This window comes from Ictidomys tridecemlineatus, chromosome 15, assembly GCF_052094955.1.
Source record: "Ictidomys tridecemlineatus isolate mIctTri1 chromosome 15, mIctTri1.hap1, whole genome shotgun sequence".
Lineage (NCBI taxonomy): Eukaryota > Metazoa > Chordata > Mammalia > Rodentia > Sciuridae > Ictidomys > Ictidomys tridecemlineatus.
In genome coordinates, this window is record NC_135491.1 from 8,674,776 (window position 1) to 8,695,100 (window position 20,325).

Sequence of the window (20,325 nt, forward strand, 5' to 3'; positions counted from 1 at the left end):
CTCCCTCCATCCACTGGCACCTGGAAATGGGGCCAGGAGGAAGGATTTGAAGGAATGCCTCCCCCACCAGCTATTCCAAATGGTCTCTGACTCTCTGTGTTGCTGAGGGCCACGCTTGTCCCATGTCAATCCAATAACGAGGACAGTTTGGAGAAAAAGGGAAAAGAAGGTTTATTGTTTTGGGAGCAAAGAAACACAGGGGACACTCTTGTCCCAGAGGCTGGGATTCTGCCCATCCGCAGGAACAGGGGGCTTTTTAAGAGGTGACTCAAAGGCTCCATTCCAGGGCTCCCTGTTGGAGCTGGGATTCACCTGTCAATGTGAGAGAGGCATTTCTGAGAGCTTTCCCCAAAGTCTGCATTACTGGGTTCCTGTGGTGGGTGTGTGCTCAGAGAGAGATAAATGAGCCTCAAATGGAGAAGAAAGGTGATCCAGGTTCCCTGAGATTAGGGAGGGGAGAGATTAGGGAGGGGTGAGATTAGGGAGGAGCAGGGGGAGGGCAAGAGACAGAAACAGTCCATTTCAAAAAAACAGTTGCCAGGGCAGAGCAGCCAGGGCTGTATTGAAAGCATGAGGTGGAGCACTTGTACACAGGTGTCACTTCTTTTCTAAGAGTGTTTACTAAATGGGAGCAGTGTTCGGCTTCACAAGGTGTCTGAGACAGGAAAAAAAAATGCTGGCTCCAATTTAGACACAGCCTTAGTTATCGTCCACAGCCTGAAAATCATTTTACTATCCCCTTATTTATAGACATGAATTAATTTAATTCTCTCCATAGATATTTCAACAAATGCTATAATGGATGTCAGAATGCATTCATTCCTGTTCACAGGAGGAAAACATTCTTCCCTGACAAATTTCTGACAATAAAACTATTCAGTTAGAGGGGATGATGCACATTTTATCCTCCCACAAATGCCAACAAGTCAATCTCCAAAAAGATGAACCAGTACAAAAGCCAGGTGACAGTGCACACCTGACATCCCAGCAGCTCAGGAGGCTGAGGCAAGAGGAATGTAGCTTCAGCCAGGCTCAGCAACTTTGAGACCCCTTATGGAAACGAAAATATAAAAAGAGCTAGGAAATCTTTAAAAATACAAAAGCCAGGCACAGTGGTGCATGCCTGTCATCCCAGTGACTCAGGAGGCCCAGGCAGGAGTATCACAAATTCAAAGCCAGCCTCAGCAATTTAGGGAGGCCCTAAGAAACTCAGTGAGACCCTGTCTCTAAATAAGAAATAAAAATGTTTGGGGATGTGGTTCAGTGGTCAAGCAGCCCTGCATTCAATCCCTGGTACCAAAAATAAAATAAAACAAAAATCGAAGAGGTTGGCCTTGTTATTCTTAATTTGTTGGGTTTGGTTTACACTTGGTTTAGGATTCTGCATGTGGGCCAAGTGTGTGTGTGTGTGTGTGTGTGTGTGTGTGTGTGTGTGTGTGTGTGTGTTTGGGTGTCTTGCTGGGGACAGAATCCAGGATTTCCCAGATGTTAACAAGTGCTCATGAGCTTCATCCCAAGCCGATATTGTATTATTTCATTTTTATTAGGAGAGTTTTGCTAAATTGCCCCTGGTGACCTTGAACTCCTGACCCTCCTGCCTCTGACTCAAGTAGCTGGTGCTCTGCACCACTGCACAGGCCAGAGGGGCCATCTATTTTGGGGAGGGGTGATACATATGCCCTGGGCCCAGCGCCCCCACCCACATGCACCTTCCCACCTGGGGACCAGGCAGGTGTGAGAAGTCCCTCTTACGTCTTTCCGTGTCTCCTTGTCTTCCTCCCCAGCATTGGTTTTTTGAGCAGCAGTGGATTAAATTCCCCTCCTCCAGGCGCTCACGCAACAAGCCCTCATGCTCCTGCAGCCCAAGAAGCCACGGAAGCTCCTGCGTTCAGTGCCAGGCCCCTGAGAACCTCCGGGAGAGTGCCCAGGAGAGGGAGCCAGCAGCAGCCCTTCCCAGGGGCCCTGCGTCCTGGGGGTACACGGCGGCGAGAAGCCAGAAGCCGCCTTGAAGCGCCTTGCACATGACCTTCCAGACGTCCTTGAAGAGGAAGACAAATGAGACCCAAGATTTTTCTGAGTGGGTGGGGGTTCTGCACCTGCCCCATCCCACAGGTCCTCCCTCTGGCCACTCTCCATCTCGTTACCCCCACCTGTCCTTTGAGTCACCAGGAGTGTGTCTGGGTCTCTGGGAGTGGAATGGGTATTCCTGGGTGCACCTCCTTCCCTTCATGCTTCCCCGCACCCTGCAGGAGGTGAGGCTGTGACCACCTGCTGGCTTGTGTCCTAACCACCTTGTCCCTCATGAAGAAAGTCCCATAATAAAGGTTTTTCCCATTCGTGTTTGTTTTCATTTGTGGGATCTGGCTTTTGCAGTTACCTGTTGGAACCTCTTGAGTGCTTTCTACCAGTGAGACTCTAGGGATTTACTGGAAATCTCTAGAGGCTGACAGGACTGAGAAGCCTGGTTTTCAAGTGGCCGTGGACAATGTCCGCAGGCTGTTTCCGAGACCACATGGACGGCTCACAGTGGCAGTCGCAGTGGGGCTTTGGGAGATGCTCGGCTTCCTCCTTTGGAAGTGCCCCAGTTTTTTGGGGGGTGGGGATTGAAGCCAGGGTGTTCTGTCACTAAGCTGCCTCCCCAGCCCTTATGTTTTCGACACAGAGTGTCCCCAAGTTAAATAGGACCTCACTAAGTTGTTGAGGCTGGCCTCAAAAGGTGTTCCCGCCTCAGCCTCCAGAGTCTCTGCCTGGCTGCTGTGGGGATTTTCCCTCCTGATGCGGTGGTTTATGGAGAAGCTCATTCAGGATAAGTCAAAGGCCCACTCACGCGTGGGTCAGTGTCCGTTTTTGGGCCCATGGTCTCTCTCATTGCATCAATGTGCTCCCTTTCTGTCTTCACCTCTCCCTTCCCCTTCTGTCCCCACGTGGCCACCCTGGTCCTCAAGTGTCCTCACAGCTGGTTCAATGACCCAGTTCTGGTCCCATTTAGCAAATGCTCCAATCCTCTTAGGCTGGGCCAGCCTCAGCACAACACAGGAGAATTAGTGGGGATCTGGAGGGACGTGACAGGCTGGGGCTGGAAGTGGGGGCGGGGACAGGGCGCCAGGACCCTGAGGGGAATGCACAAGATACCAGGACCCCACGAGGAGCCTTGAGGGCATGAGGGACAGAGGGGAGAACAGGTTCTCAAGACCCAGGTGCGCTTTCCCCTCCAGCTTGTCACCTCCCATGTGACAGTGGGTGTCCCATGGGCTCTGATATCTGTAAGAGGCTCCTTTGAGGTCCACAGCCTTTAGTCCCTTTGCCTGTGGGGGGTACAGGGAGCCTCCGGTGAGTGCCCTCCCCTGTGGACAGTGGCCAGCTGGAGAGCCCTCCCCAGCCCGGCCAGCAGAGTCCTGCAGAGCCCACCTGCTTCCTGCACCCTGTGGAGAAGGACCTGAGCTCAGCCTGACCGTGAGATGTGGGTAACACTGCGCCTCTCCATGCCTGTGGGGAGCCTGCTACACAGGGCCCTAGGGTCCCAGTGACAGGAGCCCCCGCCAGCCCTGGCCCCTCCTTCCCTGGTCTCTTTCCCCAGGGGTCCCTGGCCTCTCCCTCCTCCACCTGGGCTCCTCCCTAGCAGGTTTCCCTGGCCTTGACCTAGTCCAGCTCACCACCTGTCCCAATCCTCTTAGAAGCAGGCCAGGCAGGCATCTGCAGAATCTCCGCCAGGGCCAGGACACGGGGCTGCAGCAGGTGCTGTCAGGGTCTCTGGTCCCTCCTACCTCAACCCCAGGGAGGTGGCCTCAGAGAGATCAAGAGCTGCTGGGCCTCCTCTCCCTGATTTATCCTCAAATTGGGTGGCAGGTGAAGCTCCTGAACTGCCTTTGTGTATTCAAATAAAAACACACTGTGTGTGTGTGTGTGTGTGTGTGTGTGTGTGTGTGTGTGTGTGTGTGGTGCTGGGCACTGAACCCAGGGCCTTGTGCATGTGAGGGGAGCACTCTACCAACTGACCGTGTCCCCACCCCTCACCTCTCTCTGAAGTGCACTCAGCCCTCCAGGTGTCCATCCTGAGGACGGGGTGGAAATGAGGACTGATTTGTTTGCTTTTGTAGATGAGAGTTTTTCTCCATAGAAGTGCTCTTATTTGTTTGTTTATTTATTTTCATTTAACAGGGCTGGGTATTGAAGCCAGGGAGCTCCACCACCAAGCTACATTCCGGCCCTTTTTATTTTTTATTTGAAGACAGGATCTCCCTAAGATTCCGAGGCTGGGGTGGAACTTGGCAGTCCCCTGCCTCGGCCTCCCGACCGCTAAGAGGACAGCTGTGCGCCACTGCACCCTGGGAAGTTCTCTGGTCTTTAAAAGGGTTTTATTTTTTCTGGCTGGGCTGGGGGGGCGCCTACAATCCCAGCAAAGTCATCCTCAGCAACAACTGAGAACCCCCCACCCCCGCGGAAAACATTCAAAATATTACAAAGGCCTGAGGGGATGTGGTCAGTGGTCAGTGGTCAAGAACCCCTGGATTCAATCCTCAGTGTCAGAAAAAGCAAGGTCTGTTGGGCTGGGTGTGGCTCTTTTGTGGAGAAGAACTTGCCAGGAGCACACGCGAGTCCTGGGGTCAGTCCCTTGGTTGGCTGCTCTCTCCCTCTCTCTGGCCTCCATCTGGGTCTCACCTCCTAGGGTCCCTTGTCAGCCTCCTCCCTCCCCTGCTGGGTCCCACCTCTTGCTGTCTCTGCAGCCCTCTCCTCACCACTGGGGGAGCCAAGCCCCTGGCCTGTGCCCTGCGGCCAGCCACTGCCCCCGTGAGCTCCCCAATCCCAGCGGGAACAGGGGTTAGAGCAGGGGAAGGCTGTGGCCAGTGACTGCTTCCAAGAGGACAGTGTGGAGAGGGGAGGAGCAGCCCCACAGTAGAGGACCCTCCAGGGCTGCAACACGGTCCTCCCCCTCCCCCTCCCCCTTTCTTTCTTTAGTTTCTTACTTGCTTTTTGGCATCCAGGATGGAACCCAGGGTGTTCAACCACTGAGCCACACCCCCAGGCCTTTTTATATTTTCTTGAGAGACAGGGTCTCACTGAGTTGCTAAGCATCCTGCTAAGTTGAGACCGGCCTCGAACTTGAGATCCTCTGGCCTTCAGCCTCTGGAACCTCTGGGATTCTAGGTGTGGGCCACCATGCCTGGCTCTGGTCATTATACAGGCATTATTACTATTATTTTTCAGTTGCATATGGACTCAATGCCTGTATTTGTTTTCATGTGGTGCTGAGGATCCAACCCAGTGCCTCACCCCTGCAAGGCGAGCTCTACCACTGAGCCCCAGCCCCAGCCCCTAAACAGGGGCTCTTGCTGTGACAGTATCAAAGGTGCACTTGACCTCTGTGGCCTACATCCCCAAAACTCATAGCCATGCGCTACCCTCCAGATGAAGTCCAGTGGAGGGAAATCCCACAAAACACTTTGACCAGCACTCAAAACCATGGAGGCCATGAGAAACAAGGAAGTCGGAGAAACCCCCCAGCCAAGGGCAGCATCGGGAGAATGACCACTCAGTGGAATGAAAGGTCCTGGATGGCAGCCAAGGCCATAAGGAAAAAATGATATTCAATGAAATTCAATCTGAATACAGTTTGGACTTTTTCAATACAGTGTATTAATATTAGTGCATTAATTGCAACAAATGTCCCACACTAAGCTAAAATGCTAATATGGAACCATTGGGAGGTTTATAGGAATTATTGGTACAACCTCTTTGTTTTTCAAGTCCATTTTTAAAAATTAAGATCTTAAACAGGCTGGGCGTGGTGGTGCATGCCTGGAACCAGAGAGGCTCAGAAGGCTGAGGCAGGAAGATCGCCAGTTCAAAGCCAGCCTCTGCAACTTAATGAGGCCCTAACCAACTCAACAAGACCCTATCTCTAAATAAAATATATTTTTTAAAAGGGTAGTTATGCCCTTCTGGGTTCAATCCCCAGTACAAAAAAAAAAAACCCAAAAAACTTAAACAAGTTTAATAAGTTAAGTGGGATAATTATCTCTTTTTCTTTCATGCTTCTAGTACCCTTGTTTTAGCTCTAAATCTTCTACATGTAAAATGAAAACATGCAGTAGCACATTTCAAGAAATAATATTTGGAGCAGGGCACACAGTTATTTTTTTTTTTTTAAGAGAGAGTGAGGAGAGAGAGCGAGAGAGAGAATTTTAATATTTATTTTTTAGTTCTCGGCAGACACAACATCTTTGTTGGTATGTGGTGCTGAGGATCGAACCCGGGCCGCACGCATGCCAAGCGAGCGCGCTACCGCTTGAGCCACATCCCCAGCCCAGGGCACACAGTTATAATCCCAGCAACTCAGGAGGCTGAGGCAGGAGGATCCCATATTGAGGCCAGCCTCAACAACTTAGTGAAACCCTCACTCAAAAAAAAAAAAAATATTCTGGGGATATTACACAGTGGTTAGAACACTCCTATTCACTTTCCAAGACTGAAGGGAAAAAAAAAATTAAAAGATTTTATTTTCCTTCAAGAATGTGTGTAACAGGTTTGTGAGGTGTAGGTGAATTTGTACACAAAGATGAGCACATTCTGCTAACTCCAGACAACTTCCTCCTATCAGTTCCTCCATCTCTGCTTCTCCACTGATAACTCTTTCCCCCTGGTGCTGTGGTTGGAACCTAGAGCCTTCCACATGGCTAGATAAACGCTCTCCCACTGATCTACAACCACAACCACAACCTTATTTGGGGGGGGGGGCATGTTGCTAGGGATTGATCCCAGGGCACTTTACCTCAGCTGCATCCCCAGCCCTTCTTTGTTTAGAGTTTGTTTGGAAACAGAGTCTCACTAAACTGCTTGGAGCCTCAGTAATCCTCCTGGGTCAGCCTCCTGGCCAGCCACCTCGCTGGGTACTGCACATATGCTTTAAAAACAAAAGTTGGGGCTGGAGTCTATCATGATAGACAAGTGGGATCCTCAGCACCACACGTTAGTAAATAAGTTCTATCAAGTCCCATCAACAGCTCAATAAATAAGTCGCCTGAGCGGTGGTGCGCACCTGTGCCCCCAGCAGCCCTGGAGACAGGGGCAGGTAGATTGTAAGTTCCAGCCTGTCTCCAAAAAAAATAATAAAATAAAATTATTTGAAGGCTTGGGGATGTGACTCAGTAGTAGAGTATTCGCCTGGCATACATAAAGCCCTGGGTTGTATCCCAGTGTTGCAAAATAAGAAAAACTTCCTTCCTCCCTCCCTCCCTCCCTCCCTTCCTCCCTCTCTTCCTCCCTCCCTTCCTTGGATTATAGAAGTTCTTAAAGAATGTGCGGGAGGAAGGCCCCTGCTGCCCCCTGGTGGCCATTCTTGTCTCTTGCAGCATATACTCTGGCAGCAGAGAGACCATGAGGTCTGAAAGGGAGTTGTGGGGAGGGAAGAAGACAGCCTGGGGAAAACCAAGTGCCCCTGGTCTCGGAGACCGGCAGGGAAAGGCCCAGAATCACCCGGGGAGGCCCAGGAGTAGGAAGTGGGGGCGCCAGGGGCAGAGGCAGAGCGTTCCCTTCCTGTTTTGTTTTGTGGTTTGGGGGGCCCTGGGGGTCGCACCCAGAGCCTGGAGCTTGCGCACCTCCAAGGTCCAGTGAGCCACCCGCAGCTCGCAGAGAGTTGTCCGGGTTGGTTTCAGGTTCTGAGGAGGAACCATCTGGGGCTGGGGAAGTGGCTCAGAGGTAGAGCGCTCGCCTAGCAGGTGCGAGGCACTGGGTTGGATCCTCAGCACCACATCAATGTAAAATAAAGGTATTGTGCCCACCTAAAACTAAAAAATAAATATTAAAAGAAAAGAACCATCTGGCAGGGTGCGGTGGCCCACAACTGTAATCCCACTGGCTGGGGAGGCTGAGGCAGGAGGATCTCGAGTTCACAGCCAGCCTCAGCAAAAAGGAGGCACTAAGCAACTCAGTGAGAGCCTGTCTCTAAAGAAAATTCAAAATAGGGCTGAGGGTGTGGTCAGTGCTCCAGTGCCCCTGAGTTCAATCCCAAAAAATAAAAACAAAAAAACCCCAAAATCAAAGAACCTGCTGCAGGATATGGACACCAGGCCCCAGAGGGAACTTCCCTTCCTGTTCCCCCACCTGCCCCCTGCCCCGCCCCCAAACTCCTCCCAAGACCTGGCTCTGCTGAAGCCCTGGGAAACCCAGGACGCTGTGGCGGCCCCCATGGCTGGTGCACTGAGGCCGGCCTCCATTTTCCTTTTCTTTTCTCTTTCATGTGGAGAGGAAGCCAGTCTGCGCCACTGAGAGCGCCCACTCCTGCCACCAGACCCCCGGGCGCTCTGGTGTGAAAGCTGCAATTCAGGTGGTTACAGGAGAGGTGCAAGCAATAAGGAAGGAAGACGTGTAGAGTTCTGGAAATCTCTTTTCCCAATATCCTACGCAAAGAGGGGGAGTTTTTTCTTTTTCTTTCTTTCTTTCTTTTTTTTTGTATCAAGATCTTTGAACCCAGAGGCACTTTGCTCCGAGCTCCAACCCCAGCCCTTTTTATTTTCTATTTATTTATTTATTTAGATACTGAGGACTGAACCCAGCGCCAGAGCTCCACTCTCCGCTCTTCTTATTTTTTATTTGGAGACAAGGTCGTGCTCAGTTACTAAGGCCCTCACTAAGTTGCTGAGGCTGGCCTTGAACTTCCATCCTCCTGCCTCAACCTCCAGTCACTGGGATTACAGGCGTGTGCCACCACACCCAGCTTGAAATAAGGGACCTAAATCAGTGATGCCCAGTAGAGTTTTCTGGAATGAGGGGAATACTGGGCAGCCGTGGCATCCACTTCAGTAGCCACTGGCAACAGGTGGCTACTGGGCACTGCAAAGTAGCCATTGTGACCAGGAGACTGTCAGTGCTGGGGACTGAACCCAAGGACCCACAGGTGCTAGACACTCTACAGTGAGCTCCCCCGCAGCCCATGGCTGTTTGATTTGGTGATGGGAGTCACTAAGTTGCTCAGGTTGGCCTCTCTTCTGAGTAACTGGAATGGCAGGTATGCACCCCGGGCACCCTGAATATTTTATTTTTTATTAATTTACACAGTTGAGTGTGGCCTGTGCCCACCACCCTGGGCACTGCCAGGAGACCTCGCCATCAGTGGGGACGATGGTCTGAACACCAGGCTTGTGGTTCTCAATCCTGGATGCACAGTTGCCATGGGGGGGTGGAGGTGGGACATGAAATTTAAAAACAGAGACGCTCCCAGAGGTGGAGACACACGCTCTGATCCCAGCAGCTGAGACAGGAGGATCACAGGCTCAAGGGGAGCCAGGGCCACTTAGTGAGATCCTGACTCAAAGTGGAAAACTAGAGGACTGAGGCCGGGGCTCAGCGGTGAAGCGACCCTGGGTTCCTTCCCAGCACCAGACGGAAGAAAGACGGTACCGAGTGATAAAGACGCGTCTGTGGGGTCCCCCATTTAGTAAATGTGCCGCGGGGACTGTCAGCGCTTCCCTCTGGTGCCGTGAACCTCAAGCTGCTCTGAGAAATCAAGCTGGCCAGAGGTTGAGCTGACCCCCGGTGGACGCTCCCTGACACCCACCGGAGGCCCTGGACGGCTTCCTGCTTGGTGCTCCTGAGACTGTCTATGACAAGGTGCTGCCCAGTGAGGGGTGGGGCTGAGGGAAGAGGGGGCCTCAGCGATGCCTAGGGATCCAGGGTGATCAGAGAAGAGGCAGTTCTCAGACCAGGCCACGGGCTGTCGCTGGTAGAAAGCAGACTCAGTGTGTCACCCCCGTGTAGGAGGTGACAGATGCTCTTGCCCCATTCTCTCTTCAGGAAAGCATGAATCCTCTCGGTAATGCCAAAGGGAATCCTGGCACTTTCGTGCATCAAGTTAAAATGTCTCCTCTCATAGGCAGAAGCTGCAGAGACAGACAAATTCATTTTAAAAAGAGACGATACAGTGGACTGGGGCTGGGGCTGAGCGGTAGATCGCTCGCCCAGCACGTGTGAGGCCCTGGGTTCGATCCTCAGCACCATATAAAAGTAAATAAATAAAGGTATTGTCTCCAACTACAACTAAAAAAGAAATATTTAAAAATTTGAAAAAGACAATACAAGCCAGGCCCTCAGCCCACACTTATAATCCCAGCCACTTGGGAGGCTGAGGCAGGAGGATCACAAGTTCAAGACCAGCCTCAGCAATTTAGTGAGGCTCTAAGCAATTTAGTGAAGCTTGGTCTACAAAATAGAATATACATACAAAGGGCTGGGGATGTGACAGTGATTCAGTGACCCTGGGTTCAAACCCTGGTACCAAAAAAAAAAAAGGTTCTGTGGGTCCAGGTGTCAACAGGAGAATGAGGAGAATGGAGCCTCCATCATTTAGATATGCCCTAATTAGTTAGTAGACACATATCACATGCAAATTTAACTTAAAATAAAGCATTACACTGGGCAGTGGTGCACACCTGTAATCCCAGTAGCTAAGGAGGCTGAGGCAGGAGGATTGCAAGTTCAAAGCCAGCTTCAGCAACTTCGCAGGACCCTGTCTCAAAAAATAAAAGGGCTAGGGGGTGGCTCAGTGGTTAGGGGCCCATGGGTTCCATTCAAAATACGGCCCCAAATAAATAAGCACCCTGCTCCTGAGGTACCCCACACCCCTCCTGCACGGTAGCAGGGGCCTGCTGCAGGAAAGCTCTATGGGAAAGCCCTGCTCTCGGTGGCTGACTGGGCGCAGGAAGCGCTGCCCTGGACAGGGCTTTGCGGGCTGTGCTGACCCTCAAGCTGTGGGTTGCTTCTGTTTGTTTCCAATGCAGCCCAGCCCAGCCTGGGCCTGACGGGTTCTTTCTTTGTCCCTGTCCTCGGGATGGACCCCAGGGCCCTGTGCATGTTAGGCCAGCAAGCTGTCCACCGCTCTGCCACTCTGTCCACCACTCTCCCCAGCCCTTTTTATTTCCATTTTGAGACAGGGGTTCTTAGGGGACAGGATCTCTCCAAATTGTCCAGGCTGGCCTCAAACTTGCTATCCTCCCATTTCAGCCTCCTGAGTCTCTGGGATTACAGGCAAGTGCCACTGTGCCCTCCTTGTTCAACAAAGAATGTAAAAGTCTCCTGTTCTGGAAATCATCTGCTGGGGCCCCACAGTGGCGTGGCCAACACGTGGACAGCCCAGGCTGATTACCCCCAGCCGAGCCCAACCTCGAGGACAGTGCCAAGGCCGCATTTCCGCCAACTGCCCCTTCAGCGGCTCACAGGCATTCTTCATGAACTGTCTACAAAGGCTTCCCACCATAGTACCCGTAAGCACACACCTCCCACCATAGTACCCGTAAGCACACACCTGTACAAACTGTGCGCACCTGTCAGTCAGGTGTGGCGGCCACGCCTGTGAGCCGTGCTGCTTAGCAGATTGAAGCAGGAGGATGGCAACTTTGGACCCACCTTGGAAACCTAGTGGGAACCTGTCTCAAAAGAAAAGGATGGGGCTGGTGGGCTGCCTGCCCAGCATGTGGCAAGGTCTGGGTGTGATCCCCAGTCCTGCTAGAGAAAGGAAAAAGGTCTCATTCTCTTTTTTGTTTTTTAGTCCTGGGCATTGAACCCAGGGTGCTTGACCACTGAGCCACATCCCCAGTCCTCTTTATTTTTGGAGAGAGCATCTCGCTAAGTTTCTTAGAGCCTTGCTAAATGGCTGAGGCTGGCTTTGAACTGCCATCCTCCTGCCTCAGGCTCCCCAGCCGCTGGGATTACAGGTGTGCTCCACCGCACTGAATATGTCTGTCTTGTTGCACATACAATGTCTGCACCTGCTCCCTTGAAACAAATATTGACTTTAAAAAGAAATGTGAGCAAAATCATGCTAATCAAGGATATCACTTCAATAACATATTTAATATCTCTGAAAAACTATTCTGTGTTAATGCAACCCACATTAATAACCATGCTTAGTGGGGGATCACGTTAAAACATTACAAGCCCAACCTGACATCGAACCTCCCCACATAGTGAAGAGTTGTAAAATCTTGTGTAAGTGTAAATCAAAATCATCAAAAACATCTATTGAATGTTAATTTGACTTTTCTCATTTTAAAATGATGTCGTCAGAGGGAAAGAGCTTGGTGTGACACTGTTTAGTGTAGCAGGAGGTGGTTTGGGCATACTAAGCTCAATTGAGCTGGAGAGCCTGGCCCACAGACTGCACATTCCTAAGGAAGAAGCAGCTCAAACTTTGACAACACTTAGACATGGGAGGCTGAGGCAGAAGGATTACAAGTTTGAGACCAGCCTCAGCAACTGAGTGTGACTCTGCCTCAAAATAAAAAGGAAGCCAAACTGAGTGGAGCACGCCTGGAATCCCTGCAGCTTGGGAAGCTGAGGCAGGAGGATCCGGAGTTCAAAGCCAGTCTCAGCAATGGTGAGGTGCTAACAACTCAGTGAGACCCTGTCTCTTTTAAATAAAAAATAAAAAGGTCTGGAGATGTGGCTCAGTGGCTGAATGCCCCTGAGTTCAATCCTGGGTACTTAAATGAATGAATAAATAAAAAGGAAAAGAACTTTTAAAAATACTGTAAATAAAGTCAAAAGGGCTGGAGATGTGGCTCAGCGGTTAAGCACCCCTGGGTTCAGTCCCTAGTGCCAAAAATCAAACGATGAACTCTCGATTGCTGTCCACCATGATCCCGCTTCACCCAATTCCTCACCTTGCCGCAGTCTGGCTGGGCACAATTTCAGGAGCCACTTGTTCCTTTCCAAAGAAACGAACCTTATTTTTAGAACCACACACTCCAAACCACACAGCTCTTCAGGAAAACCTTCAGAGCCCAACTGCCACCACCAGCTTCCCACAAGCCTCTCCACCTCCCCGCCTCCTCCTGCTCTTGAGGCCGATTGGCTGGGTTGCATGGGTGGAGCCAAAAAAAGTCCCCCAATGAAAATCTCCGTGGTCTGAAAGGGCGGGGAAACAACCCAATGAGCATCACCGCAGAGGAGCCAATCATGTGGCACCTAGAAGTTTGCTGGGGCTGCTGTGAGCCAATCATCAGCTGGCAACTGGAAGTATGCTGGCAGCTGGAAGTTTGCTGGGGCCCCTTCAGCTGTGGCTCTCAACATCACCTTGTTCAATAAATCGGCCCTGGTTAATCGGAATATAGATACTAATGTTGGTGCTGCTTAGCTGGACCGTCTGCTGTCGGAAAATGTGTACTTTAATACACAAAGCAGGTGTGCAGCCATTATTACCACTTTCTTTTTCTCTTTGGGGGTGGGGTATGGGATTGGCCATCTGTGTCCTGCTGAGCTGCTTTTGGCCTGGTGTGTTGACCACCTGCAGGTTCTCTAGTGGCTGGGGGATGCTCCTCAGCTTCTGCCGGGCCAAACAAGGCCCTGCACTTCAAAACGGGGTGTCAGTGTGTCACATCTCCGAAAAGCTGTTTATTTATTTTTGATTTTCAAGATCCCATTCTGCTGCCTAGGCTGGTCTCGAACCTGTGGGCTCCAGTGATCCTCCTACCTCAGCCTCCCAAGTGCCCCAGCACACGCCAAAATGCCCCCTCTGTGGGGGATACTGGGGACATAAGCCAGGTGCTTTACCACAAGCTACATCCACATCCTTTTCTTTCTTTCTTTCTTTTTTTTTTTTTAAACAGGGTCTCAAGGAATTGCCCAGGCTGACCTCAAACTTGCAATCCTCCTGCCCCAGCCTCTGGAGTGGCTGGGAGGAGAGTACGGATGCATGCCACCATGGTGGTGGCCTGATCTAGGACATTCCTTTTTTCAATATCTATTTTATTATCACCTTTTCCCACATCATAAAGTTCTATTTTATTTTTTGAGCTCATACAATCCTAGGTTAATGTTTTTCTGATCAGTTTTACTTTTTGACTGTGGAGTTTTTAAACATTGCAATGGAGATTTCACCTAGGTAAAGCTACAAGGCCTTTATTTTTGTCTTACGTGTTGTACGTTTGTGTGTACACTTCTGTTTTGTGTTTTATGTCTATATGTGTGTATGTCCATAGATCATATATGAGGAGCGCTCATGAAAAAATGGATCCAAATTATTTTTTTTATTCACGTGATTTAAATGGTTTAATTTAAATTAGATAAACAGCTGTTAAGGATTGTTTTTAAAGGAGGTTAACAGATCTGTTTGCTTACTTTCACCTTTCCTTTTCATTATATTTAATAATTCTGTTCAGGATAATGTCTCTTGAGCATCATTGCCAGAATTCCGATCTCCATCCCAGTGCCGGTGAAGACTAAGATAAAACCAAACTACAGCTTCTATGATAGCTATCACAGTAAACTGTATAAACTGATGCATCAATGAATATAACTCAACAAGTAATGCTCAATCAAGGACTCGATTTACTTTGGGAGGAAATGGACATATTGATAGACTCCTCTGCTTTGAACTGCTTGCACAACTTGCCTGGACTATGTATCACTTGTATGCATTGTCAACTATCGTTTGGTGCAGCGAATTGTGGTAGTGCTGGCATATCTTTGCTGATGGTGTCACCAGTGATGCAATTTTTCTAAAGGAGCCGTCAAATGGCTTGGTGTCGTGGCATTTCTGTAACCTCCTCCCTTCTGCTAGTGATGGTCTAAAATTTGGGGGCCAAAAGAGGTAAGGCAAAGAACCTCACCCCCCCACTGGCACCAAGGCCAAATTTGGGGGCCAACAGAGGTGAGGCAAGAACCTCACCCCCCCACTGGTGCATAGGCCTATCCACAAGTATGGCTGTATGCTGGACCGGTAGTCAGTGATGGGTAGTATCCAATTGCAGTGGTATCAACCTAAGACGGGAGGCTAACGCCTAGAGATCAGTTTTCCCATGACGGGTAAGAACCATATGTTGAATTGGACAACCTACCAGGCACGGTCCTTTAGCCACATGGCTTGTTATTTAATTCATCAGAAGGGGGGTGATGCTGAGAGCCATTGCCAAGTAGGAATGACGCATCGAAATTTCCTTGCCAGCGTACCCCATGTTGCTTAGAGGAAGGACTCTCCATTGTGGAAATGGGCTTGCCTTTGGACCCAGGTCATTTGCAGTGACATTCCATGTATGCTTGAGTAAGGTGACCTTGCTCAAGGACCAGGGCAGATCCAGGTTTAAGGTGTACCCTGCTGGGAATAGGGCTTATCCTGCTGCCTCAAGCACCCGCCTGCTCCTTGAGTTCCCTTTGAGTTCTTGCGGGATTCAGAGAGTATTTGGGATTCAGAGCCTGGTGGAGTATGTGGATTTTGCCCAGAACGTGGATTTGGCCCAGAACGTGGATTTCCCCAGAACGTGTAAGTAGAGTGCCGGTGTGAGTTCAGGAATAAAGAATTCCTGTTTGAATCTACAAGGCTGTGAGTGGCTCCTGATTTTGTGCCCAGCCAGACTGCGGCACTGTGGGCTCCCGAAAGGTTGTGATTATATATTGCTGAGGTCATCAAAAGGGAAACACTGTGGTTGCTCAGGACAACTCGAGAGCTGACAGAGAGTCCAGGTTAGCTGTCTGCAAGAAACGGAAAGAAAATCCAGTCCCAGGTTTAAATGCTGCCCCTCTGCCTGGCCGACTAGCTAACAGAAAGGGAGCCAACATACTCCCAACATGAAAGTAAGTGATTTAAGACTGAAAAAGGATATTTTCTCCCAGGTGGATGATGGAGATTTTCTGATGCCCGGGATAGCCATCCCAGAGAGTCTAGCCCCAGCCTTTATCAACACAGTTTCGCAGGAAAACATGTTGGCCATACAGCACTTGAGACAGTTCCGAGTTGACATTTCTATGTCCCCTGCTCACAAGCAACACCTGGATGATCTGCAAACAATGTGAGGTTTGTGCTCACAACAATCCTTGTCAGGGGCCAAAACTCCCACCAGGAATCCAAACTATAGGAGGGACACCTTTTGAAGACTTGGAAGTAAACTTCACTGAACTTCCACGCTCATGGGGCTATAAGTAACTTGTTTTTTATATGTTCATACTCTCATGGGTGGAAGCCTTTCCCACACACACTGAAAAGGCTAGGGAGATACTAGGATGCTTCTCTGTGAAATTATTCCCAGATTTGGTGTCCCAATGATTATTGGCTCAGACAATGGGCCAGCTTTGGGGCAGAGATAATATGATTACTGACCAAGAGTGTAACGTCAGATGGAAGTTACATACTGCCTATAGGCTGCAGAGTTCTGGTAAAGTTCAAGGGATGAATAGGACTTTAAGGCTCAATTGGGTAAGCTGTGTTGGGAGACTCACTTACATTGTGATGAACTGCTCCCTACTACACTGTTGAGGATTAGATCTACTCCCACTAGGAGGAATGGATTCTTTTCTTTTGAGATAATATATGGGACATTCCCCACACCTTTTATTAGGGAGACTACAGGGAGATTTAAGAGAGTCAGGAAAATTAACCCTGAGATGACAGCTTCAGGCCTTAGGGAAAACTTTACAGGTTCTCAACCAATGGGTTAGAGAAAGATTACCAGTAAGTTTGACCCAGGTGCACACTCCTTCAAGCCTGGAGGTTGAGTCTGGGTCAAAGAATGGAATATTCACCCCTGAACTTGTTTGGAAGGGTCCTTTCCCTGTCATTTTATCCACCCCAGCTGCAGTCAAGTTTGCAGAGACAGGTCCCTGGATTCACTACACCAGACTCACGCCTGCAGCTGCGGACTGGGAGTGCTCTCCAGATGCTGCTACAACATTGAAGCTGACCATCTTAAAGAAAAAGGAGCACTGGAGAAGCTTGAGGATCAGAAGGACAACAGCCCTACTCCAGTCACTCCGGAAGCTGACTGGTCTAAGCATGGATGAAGCTTGAGGAGACTACAGCCCTGTTTCAGCCACACAGGAGGGACTGGCTGATCCCCGTGAAAGATAAACTTCCCACCAGGACTAATGGACTCTTTCAACCTCTGAGATAGTTCTTATACTGTAATGCTTTGCCACCCCTTGCTTCTAGATATATACACAGTTCTCTGTTTGCTTTTAGCTACAGGTTTGATAACAGTAACTCCTACTGACTGGACTCTGGGTAACAAAATTTCACTTATACATTTTGTCTTGCTTATATAAGTTTTCGAGGATTTGTTTGGTGTTATTAGTTTGGCTTTCTTAATTCATGCTGTTTAGCCTATGCTAACCAAATTGTTAGTCTATTATTTAGTTTGGTTTCCTTTGATAACCTTAAGGGATTCTGCCCTACTCCTATTCCAACCACGGAGATCATGTGAACCATGTGTCAAGCCAATCCACTATAAGAGATGGTAAAACATATATTTAGGACCTGTCCCACCAGAGGAATGCTATAGATGGAAAGGAAAAAGGGGTGCATTGGAAAGAAACTTGATTTAGGAGGTCACCAATATTGGGGTGAAGGTAACTGGCCACCCCAGAGGATTATTGCCACCTATGCTCCAGATACCTGGGCACAAAATGGCAGTTAAAGCTATAGATCTCCTATTTACTTGTTAAACAGAATTATTCACTTACAAGCTGTACTAGAAATCATTATTAATCAGACTGCCACAGCCTTTGACCTCCTGGCCACACAACAGATCAGATGCAAGTGGCTAACTATCAAAACCACTGGGCATTAGATGACTTACTGGCTGAGGAAAGAATATATGTGGAGAGTTCAACAGCTCAGATTGTGGCATTCAAAAGGATGAGAATAGACAAATGGTTAAGGATATAGCCAACAACTCAAGAGAACTAGCACATGTTAGTTCAGACCTAGAAGGGCATTAAAGTTTGGGTCCCAATCATGCTTTTGGGAGATGGTTTTCAACTCTTGGTAGATTTAAAAGCTAAACTGGTGTAGTGGGAATTCTGCTGTTAACCTGCTCATTGCTCCCATGTTTGGCTCCACTGTGCATAAAACTATTGGGTCCACTAAAGAAGCTGCTGTTGAAAAGATGACAACAACTAAGGTTTGGCATTGTATAAGGCTATAAGCCAAGATAATGGTAATCATGCTCTTAAATTTAAAGGATTAAATTATGGGGAGCATCATTAAATGGGGAATTGAAGTGGCACCCCCTTTCTCCACAGAAGAGCCCGCTTCACCATGGCTGAATTCAGGACTGTCAGCAAAAGAGTGCATCCTAGATAAACTATTTTCCTGTCGCCCTGTTTACTTGGCCACTGGCGGAGAAGATACCAGCCCTCCAGGTGCTGGACACCCCCTCACAAAGGTATCCAGTAGAGTACTTTGAAGAAATGTGCAAACAAGGCCTCAGCACCACATACCAACAAAGATGTTGTGTCCGCCGAGAACTAAAAAATAAATATTAAAATTCTCTCTCTCTCTCTCTCTCTCTCTCTCTCTCTCTCTCTCTCCCCCCCCTCTCATACTCTCTCTAAAAAATAAAAATAAAAAAATAAAAAATATATAAAAATTCTCTCTCCCCTCTCTCACTCTCTCTTTAAAAAAAATAAAAATAAATAAAATAAAATAAATAAAAATTTAAAAATGACATCCTCTCAAACCCACATACATACAGTTATCTCCGGTGAAGGGGGATCAGGAAGGGCGGACCGCGCCGTCCTGGTCACCTTTGAGGAGTTTGACATTCCAGTCCTTTAGTGGCAGAGCCCAGAGCGGAGGCCGGAGGCTCCTGGCCCACAGGCCCCAGAGCAGAGCAAGAGGATGCAGCAGCCGCAGCCGCAGGGGCAGCAGCTGGGGGGCCAGGGGGCGGCGCCGGGGGCCAGGGACTGCCCAGGGGAGTCCCGGGGCCCTGCCTGAGGCGGGAGCTGAAGCTGCTAGAGTCCATCTTCCACCGGGGCCACTAGCGCTTCCGCATGGCCAGCGCCTGCCTGGACGAGCTGAGCTGCGAGTTCCTGCTGCCTGGGGCCTGAGGGGCTGGGGCTGGGACCACTCCCGGACCGCATCTGCCCCCACGGGGGTCGGTGCCCGGGGATCCCGTCCCCATCCACTGCAACATCACGGAGTCATACCCTGCTGTGCCCCGCATCTGGTGGGTGGAATGGGATGACCCTCACTTGGCTGCTGTCTTGGGGAGGCTGGTGGACATAGAGAAAGGGAGCACTCTGCTCTTGCAGCATCTGCTCCTCAGCATCCTGAGGTGGAGGTGCTGGATCAGCCCTTGCCAGCAGAGCAGCGCACACAGGAAGAAGTATCTTCAGAAGAGGAAGCCCAGGAGATGCCTGAGGACACGGAAGACCCAGATCACTATGAAATGAAAGAGGAAGAGCCCGCTGAGGGCCAGAAATCCGGAGACGATGGCATCGGGAAAGAAGACCTGGCCATCCTAGAGAAGACCCAAAGAACCAGAGGCAAGATGACTTCAATGGTGCCGGGTCTGGCTCGGTGCAGGCCACGGACCGGCTGCTGAAGGAGTCAGGGATATGTACCGGAAACTCTGCAGTTGAACTCTGAATGACAGTCTAAAGGACTGGAATGTCAGACTCCTCAAAGGTGACCAGGACAGCGCTTTGCACAATGATCTCCAAATCCTCAAAGAGAAGGAAGGAGCCGAGTTCATCCTACTTAATTTCTCCTTTAAGGATAACTTTCCCTTTGACCCGCCGTTCCTCAGGCTTGTGTCTCCAGTCCTCTCTGGAGGGTGTGTTCTGGGCGGAGGTGCCATCTGCATGGAACTTCTCACCAAGCAGGGCTGGAGCAGTGCCTACTCCATAGAGTCAGTGATCATGCAGATCAGTGCCACACTGGTGAAGGGGAAAGCAGGAGCGCAGTTTGGAGCCAATAAATCTCAGTACAGTCTGAGGAGAGCACAGCAGTCCTACAAGTCCTCCGTGCAGATCCACAAAAAAAAAAAACGGCTGGTCCACACCCCCAAAGGAAGATGGCTAACCCTGGAGTGTCGCCCCCCCTCCTCCCCAGGCACCACTGGACCAATACCTTTGAAGGCTGTATTTGGATCTCACGGTGCCTCTGTGGTTCCCTCCCTCATTTTTCCTGGACCTGATAGCTCTGCCTATTGCAGGACAATGATGGCTATTCTAAACGCTAAGGAAAAAAAAAACAGAACTGTTCCAAGTACTCAAGACTGACTACAGACCAACAACCACCTTGCTGGAACCCTTGCTAGCAGGCATTCTTATAAAGAAACTCTCCAGCCTCCTTATATTGCTGGAAACTCAGCTGTGCTCCAGACTAGAGCCTCCTTACCTATGCTACGGATTTTTAATTTATTTTCTCTTATTCCATGTACACTGCTTTTTTTGGTTACAGTGTATGATGGCTGTGTATGAAAAAAATGTATCTTTGGGAAAATAATTACAGTTTGTTAATTTGGGAATAAATAAATAAATAAATAAATAAATACAGTTATCTCCTACCCCCTACCTGGCAAAGGCACCAAAAACATCTATTGGAGAAGAGATAGGCTC

The 20,325-nt window shown here is 49.6% G+C and overlaps 1 long non-coding RNA gene and 1 pseudogene across 1 annotated transcript; both read left to right on the plus strand.

Annotated features, from left to right (window-relative positions):
- Positions 1-2,988: 2,988 nt before the first annotated feature.
- Positions 2,989-5,625, plus strand: LOC144370745 (uncharacterized). Its single transcript, XR_013430675.1, has 2 exons — positions 2,989-3,197; positions 4,159-5,625. It is a non-coding gene; the product is annotated as an uncharacterized LOC144370745 (long non-coding RNA).
- A 12,976-nt stretch (positions 5,626-18,601) lies between these two features.
- Positions 18,602-19,963, plus strand: LOC144370743 (ubiquitin-conjugating enzyme E2 Q1 pseudogene; annotated as a pseudogene).
- Positions 19,964-20,325: the final 362 nt, after the last annotated feature.